Source organism: Amblyraja radiata, chromosome 33, assembly GCF_010909765.2.
Source record: "Amblyraja radiata isolate CabotCenter1 chromosome 33, sAmbRad1.1.pri, whole genome shotgun sequence".
NCBI classification, from domain to species: domain Eukaryota; kingdom Metazoa; phylum Chordata; class Chondrichthyes; order Rajiformes; family Rajidae; genus Amblyraja; species Amblyraja radiata.
This window is the reverse complement of record NC_045988.1, coordinates 24,347,749-24,360,113: the sequence shown is the minus strand read 5'-3', so window position 1 is coordinate 24,360,113 and position 12,365 is coordinate 24,347,749.

The following is a 12,365-nucleotide window of genomic DNA, read 5'->3' as shown; positions in this document are numbered from 1 at the left end:
AGGCAACGTTTCAGTCCGAAACCCTTCTTCAGACTTTGAAGAAATAATGGGTATTTACCATGGGTGTAGAGCAAATGCTAGGGGCAGCGTTTAATGTTTTTGGATCATTGGGGCCTCTTCTGGGGCAGAGGTGCCAGATTTAAACTCCGTGTACATTTAAGTAATTGGAGGGAAAATAATTCTCAGTGATAGTGGTTGAGGTCTGGAACTCAGCGGTAGAGTAAAAAGCTGTCATCTAATTCCAAACACTTGAATATCTCCTTGAAAGACTGTAATCTACAGGACTAGAACATAGGGTCAGGATAGATACAATGGACTGAATGGCCTCCAGACATGTTATGAATATCCTGCAATTTTATGATTGCACCCGAAATGGAGGGTGACTAATTTCCTGGGAGGGAGATGAGCTAGTACTACTCATGTGGGTTTAAACTAGATTAGTAGTGCAAGGTCCCAGAGTAGAAAGGAGACAGATGAGAAGTTGGGGGCAAATGATCTAATCAAGGACTACAAGGTTAGCAGACAGGACAGGCAATTGCACGGCAAAGGGAGAGGGAACAGCGATGGTTTAAACTGTGATCAAGCGGCACGGTGGCGCAGCGGTAGAGCTGCAGCCTTACAGCTCCAGAGACCCAGGTTCAATCCTCACTATGAGTGCTGTTTGTGCAAAGTTTGTACGTTCTCTCCACGATCACCTGGGTTCTCCCTGGGTGCTCTGGTGTCCTCCCACACTCCTAAGACGTACAGGTTTGTAGGTTAATTGGCGTAGGTAAAAATTGTAAGTTGCCCCCAATGTGTAGAATAGTGCGAGTGTACGGGTGATCGCTGGTTGGCACAGACTCTGTTTCCGAGGGACCTGTTTCCACGCTGTATCTCTAAAATAAAGTAAACTATATCTACTTACATGCTCAAAGTTCTGGGATATCGAGCGCGGCACGATGGCGCAGCGATAGAGTTGCTGCCTTACAGCGCCAGAGACCCAGGTTCAATCCTGACCACGGGTGCTGTCTTTATGGAGTTTGTGACCTGCGAGAGGTTTTCTCTGAGAACTTTGGTTTCCCTCCACATTCCAAGGACGTACAGGTTTGTAGGTTAATTGGTTTTGCACATATGTAAAAATTGTCCCCAGTAAGTGCAGGATAGTGTTAAAGTGCAGGGATTGCTGGTCGGTGCGGACTTGTTGGGCCGAAGGGCCTGTTTCCGCACTGTATCAGAACCTTAAGCTGGTGAATGGTTCACCCAAGGGCAAATGAAATTATTTTGGGGTGAATGACTTAATTAATTCAGATATTTATAGATTTTGTTCTATACTTAAAAAAGGCATTGCCATTAAAGTGGTTAATAAGTTCTTATTGGTTTTAATGGCAGTGGAGCTGGAAATTTGATACTTTTTTCTCTCTACCTATGGTTTTCTAATTTCAAAGTAGCAGGATATTTCCCAAATTTACTGTAATATAACTTTTTAGGGAAGACCAGACGAGCTAGTGGGATCATAAATTTATCAATGGCAACACTGGAGGATCGCCGTGGGCAACTGTTAAACTGTAACTTTACTTTGTGTAGCAATATAGCAACCAAAGTTGATATTGTGAGCTTTCGTCGGGGAGAGTTAGAGAAAGTTATATTAGTTGGATACTAATATATTAAATCATATACACCATGGTTTTTTGAGCCAGTTTTCGAAATAAAGAACTGCAGTAATCACAGCTCGAAAGGGTAGGATGGGGCTGAGGCCTAGTGCTTAGACATTGGAATGTTTTTTAATTATTCTTTGATTTTCCAACTCCAGTGGTAATTAAACTTCATTTTTATCACTACTAGTTTTCTTTACATATTTTTCAGATGTTCAAAAAGTTTAATAAAATAAACATTTAAGAAATTAGTTAATTTATGTTTTTTGCTTACTTGACAAAATAAATCTATATTACTAAAAGTCTGATCTTGACCACTTCCTGTTGTTCTGTATATTGATTTTTTTAAAAACGCTGTCACTTACAGCTGTGATTTTTGGCCATCTTACTCAGAGTCCCCCTCCGCTATGCAGGACAAGAGGATTGTTCCCATCGATTAAAAATAAAAGAGTTATTAGTGTTTAAAAAATGTTGAGATTCTCTCTCCTGAAGGCCACGCCCCTTCCGAAAGTGTTGAGTGCCGGATGGAGGAGATGCAAGATGGGGGAGCGAGAGTGTCACGTCTCACAGTCTGAGCTGTGAATAACACTGAACATATGTCTACTAAACTGTGAGTGTGGTTTTACTGACCTGGAGTGCCCTTAATGTGGTTTGGAAATGAAAATGTGGTTGGTTTGAAATAAAGCACAGCAAATGGTTGGTGGTGGTTGGTTTGAAATAAAGCACAGCCAATGCTTGGTGGTGGTTGGTTTGACATTGCAAATGATTAAAAGTCTAAACTTGACAACTTATATTGTCAAGTTTGCACCGTATATTGATTTTAGATAAAATGCTACCACTTACGGCTGTGATTTTTGGCCTTACTGTGTTCTTACTCAGTCCCCCTCCGCTCATCAGGTGCAGAGGATTCTTCCCATCAATGAAAAATAAAAGTGTTATTAGTGTTTTAAAAATGTTGAGAATCTCTTCCTGTCAATCATGCTATGAAGGCCATGCCCCTTCCGGTGGGAGGGGGGAGGGATTATAAAACCCAGAAGTGTGGGTGTGGCTCAGTCTCTGCAAGAGGGGGGAGGGAGAGGTCACGACTCTGTCTGAGTTGTGAATCAACTGAACACACTGAATGTCTATTGAACTGGGTGTGATGTGTATGTGGTGTTTGTGGTGTTTTGTGTGGTTTTATGCTGGTTTCACCCTGCTTGAAATGGTATGAATGCATTTGAATGTGGTGGCCTTGCACCCTGCATGAAATGGTATGAAACTGCATTTGAATTCGGTGGCATTGCACCCTGCTTGAAGTGGTATGAAACTGCACTTAAATTTGGTGGCCTTGCACCCTGCTTGAAATGGGTGAGTCAACTGCCAGCCCACCAGCCGTGAGTGAGCTGCCAGCACATCAGGCTTGAGTGACTGAGCTGCCACCCCAAGAATCCATTTGGCCCACAATGTCCATATTAGCTCTCTAGAAACCAGTCCCTTCAGCCCACAACACCCATACTAGCGCTCCTGAAAGCCCCCCCCTGGCCACCAATATTGGTATTGGTGGAGAGGTGGAATATTGCGTTGGGGGACTAGCCCTTCCGTGTGAACGTTGGGTCCCACTTGGTCTAGTTATATATAACATTTATACACAAGGGAGAATAAGATGAAAATTACCAAAAAACATAAGAAAATGTAGTCGAGGGTGAATGAAATTTTGTGATAAAGACTCAAGACTCAAAGACACTGAAATAGTTTAAGAAGCACTGTTCTAAACTACACTAAAAATCGATGCTCCAGTTGTGATAGAGATGCAGGTAAGAGAAGAGGGTAACACAAATTTAAATCTGTGTAAATATTAAGTGAACTAAACTTAAATTGTGGTTGTGTAATGGATCCATCCACAACTAATTGTGCTTCTCATGTTTCCCATGTACTTACTTCTCCATAAATTCTGCCCAACACTCCAATCAGACCCACACAAGTCAGTGCGCTGCGCTGGTGATGAGGGAAAAAAGAGGAGGAGTGTTTGGAATCATAAGTGTGAATAGTGCCAGTTGTCAATGCCGTTTTAATTATGTCTACATTGAGCTGCCACCTATAGAGGCTCTACAATAGAGATGAAGGGGGTCAAGGAAAGAGCGTTCACGTCGTGGCCCTGTTTCAACCAATCTTTCCACCACCACGCACAAGACGCACAAGAAGCGCAAGACAGACACCATTGTGCAGATGCCGAGAAGTGTGTTCAGCTCTGGCTGAACAACTTCTAATCTTGTGTGTGGACTCGATAAGAAGAAGAATAGAGATGAAGAACTGTCAGATGAATGATAGTTTTGCAGAAAATTCATAACATGTCTGGAGGCCATTCAGTCCATTGTACCTATCCTGACCCTTGGTTCTAGTCCTATAGATTGTAGTCTTTCAGTTAGTTTAGTTTATTGTCATGTGTACTGATGTACAGTGGAAAGATTTTGTTGCATGCTATCCAGTCAGCAGAAAGACAATGCATGATTACAATCGAGCCATTTACAGTGTGTAAATACATGATAAGTGAATAACGTTTAGTGCAAGGTAAAGCCAGCAAAGTCCGATCAAGGATAGTCCGAGGGTCACCAATGAGGTAGTTAGTAGTTCAGGACTGCTCTCTGGTTGTTCTCCCCTTGTATTGTATGTTCTCTCTATGACCGAGTGGGTTTTCTCTGGGTGCTCTGGCTTCAGACCACACTCCAAAGAAGGACAGGTTTGTAGGTTAATTGGCGTTGGTAAAAATTGTAAATGTACAGGGAATGGCTGGACGGTGCAGACTCGGTGGGCCGAAGGAGCTGTTTCCACACTGTGACTTTAAATTAAATTAAATTATATTTATTTAAATGCCAGAGGTGTGACAGGTTATGTGGACAAACTGAAGATATCTTCAAGGAGGTATTCCAGTGTTTGGAATGAGATGACAGCTTTTTATTCTACCAGGGAGTTACAGATCTTAACCACTCTCACTGAGAATTATTTTTCCTCCAATTCCCCAACTAATACACTTTATACGGAGTTTAAATCTGCTGGTAATCCAAAACAAATCTTGAAGATCGTGCATCATCGACTGAGAGAAAAAAGCAGAGCTGGTATTTCAGGTCATGAAAGACTTTTGACTTTTGAGATGCAGCACAGAAACAGGCCCTTCGGCCCACTGAGTCTGCGCTGACCAGCGATCCTTGTAACATTAACACAATCTAACACACTAGAGACAATTTACAATTTTTACCAAAGCCAATTAACCTACAAACCTGTACGTCTTTGAAATGTGGGAGGACACCAGAGCACCCGGAAAAAACCCAAGCATTCACAGGGAGGACGTACAGACAGCGGCCATAGTCAGGCGCAAACCCGGGTCTCTGGCGCTGTGAGGTAGCAACTCTACCGCTGCTCCACTGTGTCACCCTTCAAGAGTTGTGTTTAATAATGTTATAATTTTTCTAATTTTCCTGAACACAAATATTTTGTGTGCTATTTAAACAAATGAATAATCCCGACCCGAAACGTCACCCATCTATAGTATGTTCTCCAGGGATGTTGCCTGACCCGCTGAGTTACTGCAGAACTATGTGTATTTCCTGAATAATTGCAATCTAAGTCAGTGAGTGTGCGATGTTTAACTTTTGAGCGTGCGTGAAAAACTGTATCCAAATGTATCAATGAGCATTCCAAGTGACTGGTGGCGAATCTGTGGAATAATTTCCCACAGAAGGCTGTGGAGGCCAAGCCAATGGCTATTTTTATGGCAGATGTAGATAGATTCTTGATTAGCATGGGTGTCAGGGGTTATGAGGAGAAGGCAGGAGAATGGGGTTAAGAGGGGAAGATAGATCAGCCACGATTGAATGGCGGAGTCGACTTGATGGACCAAATGGCCTAATTCTGCTCCAATCAATTATGAATTTATGACTGCCTGTTCACTCTTAGTTCCTTTCTTCCTGGTTGTCCTTAGTGACAACTGCTGTTCACCAACACAGTGGAAGCCTTTGGACTGGAGGTACCACAAGTCCAGGAGTCCGTCCTGGATAAGGTAGATAACGTTTTAATTTAAGTATTTGGTGGTTGATGTTATTATTAAAATTATACAAAACAAGACGATTTCCTAACATAGCTTCATTGGTGGAACTGGCTTCTAAAAACGTCTAAAGAATTTTGCCCATAGCATTAGTATTAATGTGGAATACAGCATTTAACAGTTGCAATGATGGAGCTCTGACATTAAGTCTGTTTCTCATGAGCTACAAACAGTTCACAGGAGGAGCTACCTCTAGTGATGTGCAGCCACCAACTCATCTCTGTAATATTTCCATTGTTGTAATGCAATAAATAGAATAGCCAATATGCAAATGACGCCCAAGTGGAACAGGCCCTTTAATTCATGAACCGCGGGCAGCACGGCGGTGCAGCGGTAGAGTTGCTGCCTTACAGCACCAGAGACCCGGGCTCGATCCTGACTATGGGTGCTGCTTGTATGTACTTTATACGTTCTTCCCCGTGACCGGGGTGGGTTTTCTCCGGGAGATCTTGTTTCCTCCCACAATGCAAAGACGTACCGGTTTGTAGGCTAATTGGCTTGATAAAATTATAAATTGTCCCTAAGGATAGTGTCAGTGTGCAGGGATCGCTGGTTGATGTGGACTATATGGGCTAAAGGGCCTGTTTCCCCACTGTATCTCTAAACTAAACTAAACTAAACTCATAATGTCCTCTATGCATTCACTGAAAGTCACAAGTCGTTCACTGTTCTGAACTCCCTACCTGCTTTAGCGACACGTCTCAAACTAAATGAAATGTTAGTTGCCCTATTTACCTCCTTAAGCACTTGGTGCCAAACCTTGTGGCTGATTGTGGTTTTGTGAGGCTCTTTGCAACACTTTAGTTCAGAGATACAGTGCTGAAACAGGTCCTTCGGCCCACCGAGTCCACACCGACCAGCGATCCCCGAACGTTAACACTACGCTACACTCACGAGGGACAATATTACATTAATATATTTATACCAAGCCAATTAATCTATAGATTAATGGACGGACTCCAGACTCTTTGGAGTGTGGGAGGAAACCGAAGATCTCGGAGAAAACCCATGCAGGTCAGGGCGTGAATGTACAAACTCCGTACAGGCTGCACCCGCAGTCAGGATCGAACCCGGGTCTCTGTTGCTGTAAGGCAGTAGCTCTACCGCTACACCACCGTGCCACCCTCAGACCATGTAGACCAGCATCTGCGGTTCCATCCTACACTGCATGTGCAAGTTGTTGTTGCTGCCTACAGCACGCCATGAATGATTAGCAGGCGAGATTCAAGGTCTTCACGCTTCTATTTTAGCAGAGGCAATAACCACTTTATTATAGATTGATTCACTCCTCAGCTGAAATACCCAAGGGATACATTACTCTGAGCGTTCCTGAGATTACATCAGAAACATCGAACAGCTTTGAATGGATGAGTGGGAGAGATCGACAGACAGTCAACATTGTCTGATCGTATTATATTGCCAGTCAAATACGACCTCTTTGATCATTTACATGATCCAAAAGGTCAAGTATCACACAAGATAAACACACAAAATGCTGGAGTAACTCAGCGGGCCAGGTAGGATTACTCGAGAGACGGTCTGGGTGATATTTCGGTTCGAGACCCTTCTTGAACAAATGGGCACACTTTGGGCGGCATGGTGGCGCAGTGGTAGAGTTGCTGCCTTGCAGCGTTTGCAGCGCCGGAGACCCGGGTTCGATCCCGTCTATGAGTGCTATCTGTATGGAGTTTGTACGTTCTCCCCGTGACCGTGTGGGTTTTCTCCAAGATCATCGGTTTCCTCCCACAATCCAAAGACATACGGGTTTGTAGGTTAATTTGCCTGGTACAAGTGTAAATTGTCCCTAGTGTGTGTAGGATAGTGTTAATGTGCGGAGATCGCTGGTTGGTGCGGACTTGGTGGGCCCAAGGTCCTGATTCCGCGCTGTATCTCTAAAAAAAACCTTGGCCTTGCACTGGGACCTGGAGCATGCGATTAACATGGACTACAAATGCAAGTAATAACTTTCTGTGAAAAGGCTAGGTCTTCACGCCTGCCAGTTTTAGCTTTGCTAATCCGATTCCTGTCAGTAGTAGTGTACATCATCCAGTGTTTTGAGATAGTCTGAAATAAAGCCCCTTGCAAATCTGAGCTAAATCCATATTGTTAAATCTCTGAGGGATTAAGTCCTTGAGTACTTTGATCGAAATAGCTCAGTGGCCTTTGAATAACCAAACCCAGTTGCTTGGCCCGATGTTCACATGAACTTTGTTTAATCTAGTAACATTGGCGTTCTGTCTGGGCAGAACAAAGGCTATTAATTTCACTTACTGTATACTGTAGCTTTTCACAATTGACCAACAATTCATGTTCCCATTGAGAGACAATTATTCTGTTCTCAAGGACCACTTTTATTGAAAACAATGCTTATATTTTAACTGCAGTCCAGGATTTGCTGCGTCTTCAGTGTGCAGAGGTAGAGTTGCTGCCTTACAGCTCCAGAGACACGTGTTTGATCCTGAATACGGGTGCTGGCTGTACGGAGTTTGTACGTTCTCCCCGAGACTGGTGTGGTTTTTCTCCGGTTGCTCCAAAGACATACAGGTTTGCAGGGTAATTGGCTTGGTAAAATTGTAAATTGTTTCAAGTGTGTGTAAGATGGTGTTCGTGTGCAGGGATCGCTGGTCGGCATGGATTCAGTGGCCGATGGGCCTGATTCCGCACTATATCTCCAAACTAAATTAAACTAAATTGAAGGGACAGAATTGAACTCATTAGAGAAATTGTGTTATTCAGCATAGAAACCAGCTCTTCGGCCCATTGAGTCCACGCCGACCATCGATCACCCATTTACACTAGTTCAATGTTATCCCACTTTCTCATCCACTCCCTACACACAAGGGGCAATTCACAGAGGCCAATTAACCTACAAACCTGCACGTCTTTGGGATGTGGGAGGAAATGGAGTACCCACGCGGTCACAGGGAGAACGGGCAAACTCCACACCGGCAGCACCTGAGGTCAGGATTGAACCCGTGTCTCTGGCGCTCTGCACGAGGCAGCAGATCTACCAGCTACATTACCTGCTCACCTTTACAGGTGTGGGGTGGACATTTCATCCCCAATCCATCCATCGACTTAATTTTCTTTTTGTGCTCCCCACATTCCATTCAGCTCACTGCTGATTCAACCATTCACCTTTACACTTGGAGAAATTTACAGAGGCGAAATAATCTATCAACCTACATGTTTTGGGGATGTGGGAAGAAACCTGGAGACAACCCAGGCAATCATAGGGAGATAGACACAAAATGCTGGAGTAACTCAGCGAGACTGGCAGAAAAATCTGGAGAGAGGAATGGGTGACGTTTCAGGTCAAAACCCTTCTTCAGACTGTCATAGGGAGATCATGCAAACTCCACACAGAGTGCATTGGATGTCAAGGTTAAACCCAGGAGAGACACAATGTGCTGGAGTAACGCAGCGAGTCAGGCAGCATCTCTGGAGGAAAAGGATGGTGACATTTCGGGTTGGCTCAGACTGACCTGCGAAGTTACTCCAACACTCTGTGTCTATCTTTGGTACAAACCAGCATCTGCAGTTCCTTCCTACACATTAAACCCAGGGTATTGGAGGTGTGAGATAGCAGCACTACCAGCTGCACCACTGTGATGACGTGATTCCTGGAAAGTGAAGAATGGCAGGTAACCCACAGAAATGATTGCAATTATAAAGGCTTTTGATAGCACAAGAGTTTGGAAGAAAGACTACCAAATGTTGTTGTATCCAAATTAAGTCACGTTAAGAAATTTCATGGACACATGGAGTGGCTCAGCGAGATAGGTAGAATCTCTGGATAGAAGGAATGGATGACATTTTAGGTTGAGACCCTTCTTCCGAACCTTTTCCGGCATTTTGTGTCTCTCTTTGACTCCAGCATCTTGTGTCTATCTTTTATGTAAACCAGCATCTGCAGTTCCTTCCTGCACATTAATAAATCTCATCAATGGAGTTGGGAATTGGGAAGAAACTTGTTCGCATGAAAAATCTTAAGAAAGAAATTAGAAAAGCTAAAAGAAGATATGAGGTTGCTTTGGCAAGTAAGGTGAAAGTAAATCCAAAGGGTTTCTACAGCTATATTAATAGCAAAGGGATAACGAGGGATAAAATTGGTCCATTAGAGAGACAGAGTGGACAGCTATCTGCAGAGCCAAAAGAGATGGGGGAGATATTGAACAATGTCTTTTCTTGGAGAAGGAGAAGGATATCCCCTCATTCCGGTGGGCGGCGCGACTTTCGTCAGCAGCGGCCTCTGCAGTCCGTCTGCGTTTTTATTATTTTATGTCTTTGTTTTTATGTAGTTTTTGTTATTTTTGTTGGGGTATGTGTGTGGGGGGGGGGGGTGGGGGTGGTGTGGGGGGGGAGGGGGTAACTTTTAAATCTCTCCCTGCACGGGAGACCCGACCTTTTCTTTGTCGGGTCTCCGTTGTCATTGGGGCTGCAACGAGGAGCGGCCTCCAACAGGAAGACCGGGGGCTGTGGTGCCGACTACTCACCTCACCGTCGCGGAGCTGGCCGAGTCCAGAGCGGGTGGAGCTGTGGTGGACGCTACTGCGACCCGACCCTCGGAGATTCGGTGGCTGCAACTGCGGGTTTGGCGGACGGCACCGGGAGCCCGCGGGTCCCTGGAGGGAGACCGCTTTTCGGGGCTTCCGCAACGGCGACTTCTCCCGCCCGAGTTGCGGGGTTGAAGAGCTCCTGGAGCGGGGCCTTACAGCACCGCCCCGCGCGGCTTGGAATGGCTGCGGGACTGCGAGCGCACGCCGGGGGCTCTAACACCAAGAACCCGGTGTGCGACCTTGCATCACCCGGCGTGGCTTTAATGGTCGCGGGACAATTCGCCATCGCCCGCCGGGGGCTTTGACTTTGACTCTGACATCGGGGGGGAGAGTGCAGTGGAGAGATAAGTTTTTTTGGCCTTCCATCACAGCAATGTGATGGATGTTTATGTAAATTATGTTGTGTCTTGGGTCTATTTGTTTGTAATGTATGGTTGCAGAAACGACATTTCGTTTGGACCTCAAGGGGTCCAAATGACAATAAATTGAATTGTATTGTATTGTATATTGAATTATGTGAGGTAAGGGAAACAAGTAGAGTAGCTATGGATACTATGAGATTCAAAGAAAAAGAAGTACTGACACTTTTGAAAAATATAAAAGTGGATAAGTCACCAGGTCCTGACAGGATATTCCCTAGGACATTGAGGGAAGTTAGTGTAGAAATAGCAGGGGCTATTACAGAAATATTTCAAATGTCATTAGAAACGGGAATAGTGCCGGAGGATTGGCGTACTGCACATGTTGTTCCATTGTTTAAAAAGGGTTCTAAGAGTAAACCTAGCAATTATAGACCTGTTAGTTTGACTTCAGTGGTGGGCACATTAATGGAAAAGATACTTAGAGATAATATATATAAGCATCTGGATAAACAGGGTCTGATTAGGAACAGTCAACATGGATTTGTGTCAGGAAGGTCATGTTTGATAAATCTTCTTGAATTTTTTGAAGAGGTTACTAGGGAAATTGATGAGGGTAAAGCAGTGGATGTTGTCTATATGGACTTTAGTAATGCCTTTGACAAGGTTCCTCATGGAAGGTTGGTTAAGAAGGTTCAATTGTTGGGTATAAATGCAGGAGTAGCAAGATGGATTCAACAGTGGCTGAATGGGAGACGCCAGAGAGTAATGGCGGATGGCTGTTTGTCAGGTTGGAGGCAGGTGACTAGTGGGGTGCCTCAGGGATCTGTGTTGGGTCCACTGTTGTTTGTCATGTACAATGATCTGGATGAAGGTGTGGTAAATTGGATCAGTAAGTATGCAGATGATACTAAGATAGGTGGTGTTGTGGATAATGAAGTAGATTTCCAAAGTCTACAGAGAGATTTAGGCCATTTGGAAGAATGGGCTGAAAGATGGCAGATGGAGTTTAATGCTGATAAGTGTGAGGTGCTACATCTTGGCAGGACAAATCAAAATAGGACGTTCATGGTAAATGGTAGCGAATTGAGGACTGCAGTTGAACAGAGGGATCTAGGAATAACTGTGCATAGTTTCCTGAAGGTGGAATCTCATGTAGATAGGGTGGTAAAGAAAGCTTTTGGTATGCTAGCCTTTATAAATCAGAGCATTGAGTATAGAAGTTGGGATGTAATGTTAAAATTGTACAAGGCATTGGTGAGGCCAATTCTGGAGTATGGTGTACAATTTTGGCCGCCTAATTACAGGAAGGATGTCAACAAAATAGAGAGAGTACAGAGGAGATTTACTAGAATGTTGCCTGGGTTTCAGCAACTAAGTTACAGAGAAAGGTTAAACAAGTTAGGTCTTTATTCTCTGGAGCGCAGAAGGTTAAGGGGGGACTTGATAGAGGTCTTTAAAATGATGAGAGGGATAGACAGAGTTGACGTGGACAAGCTTTTCCCATTGAGAGTAGGGAAAATTCAAACAAGAGGACATGACTTCAGAATTAAGGGACAGAAGTTTAGGGGTAACATGAGGGGGAACTTCTTTACTCAGAGAGTGGTAGCTGTGTGGAATGAGTTTCCAGTGGAAGTGGTGGAGGCAGGTTCGATTTTATAATTTAAAAATAAATTGGATAGGTATATGGATGGGAAAGGAATGGAGGGTTATGGTCTGAGTGCAGGTAGATGGGACT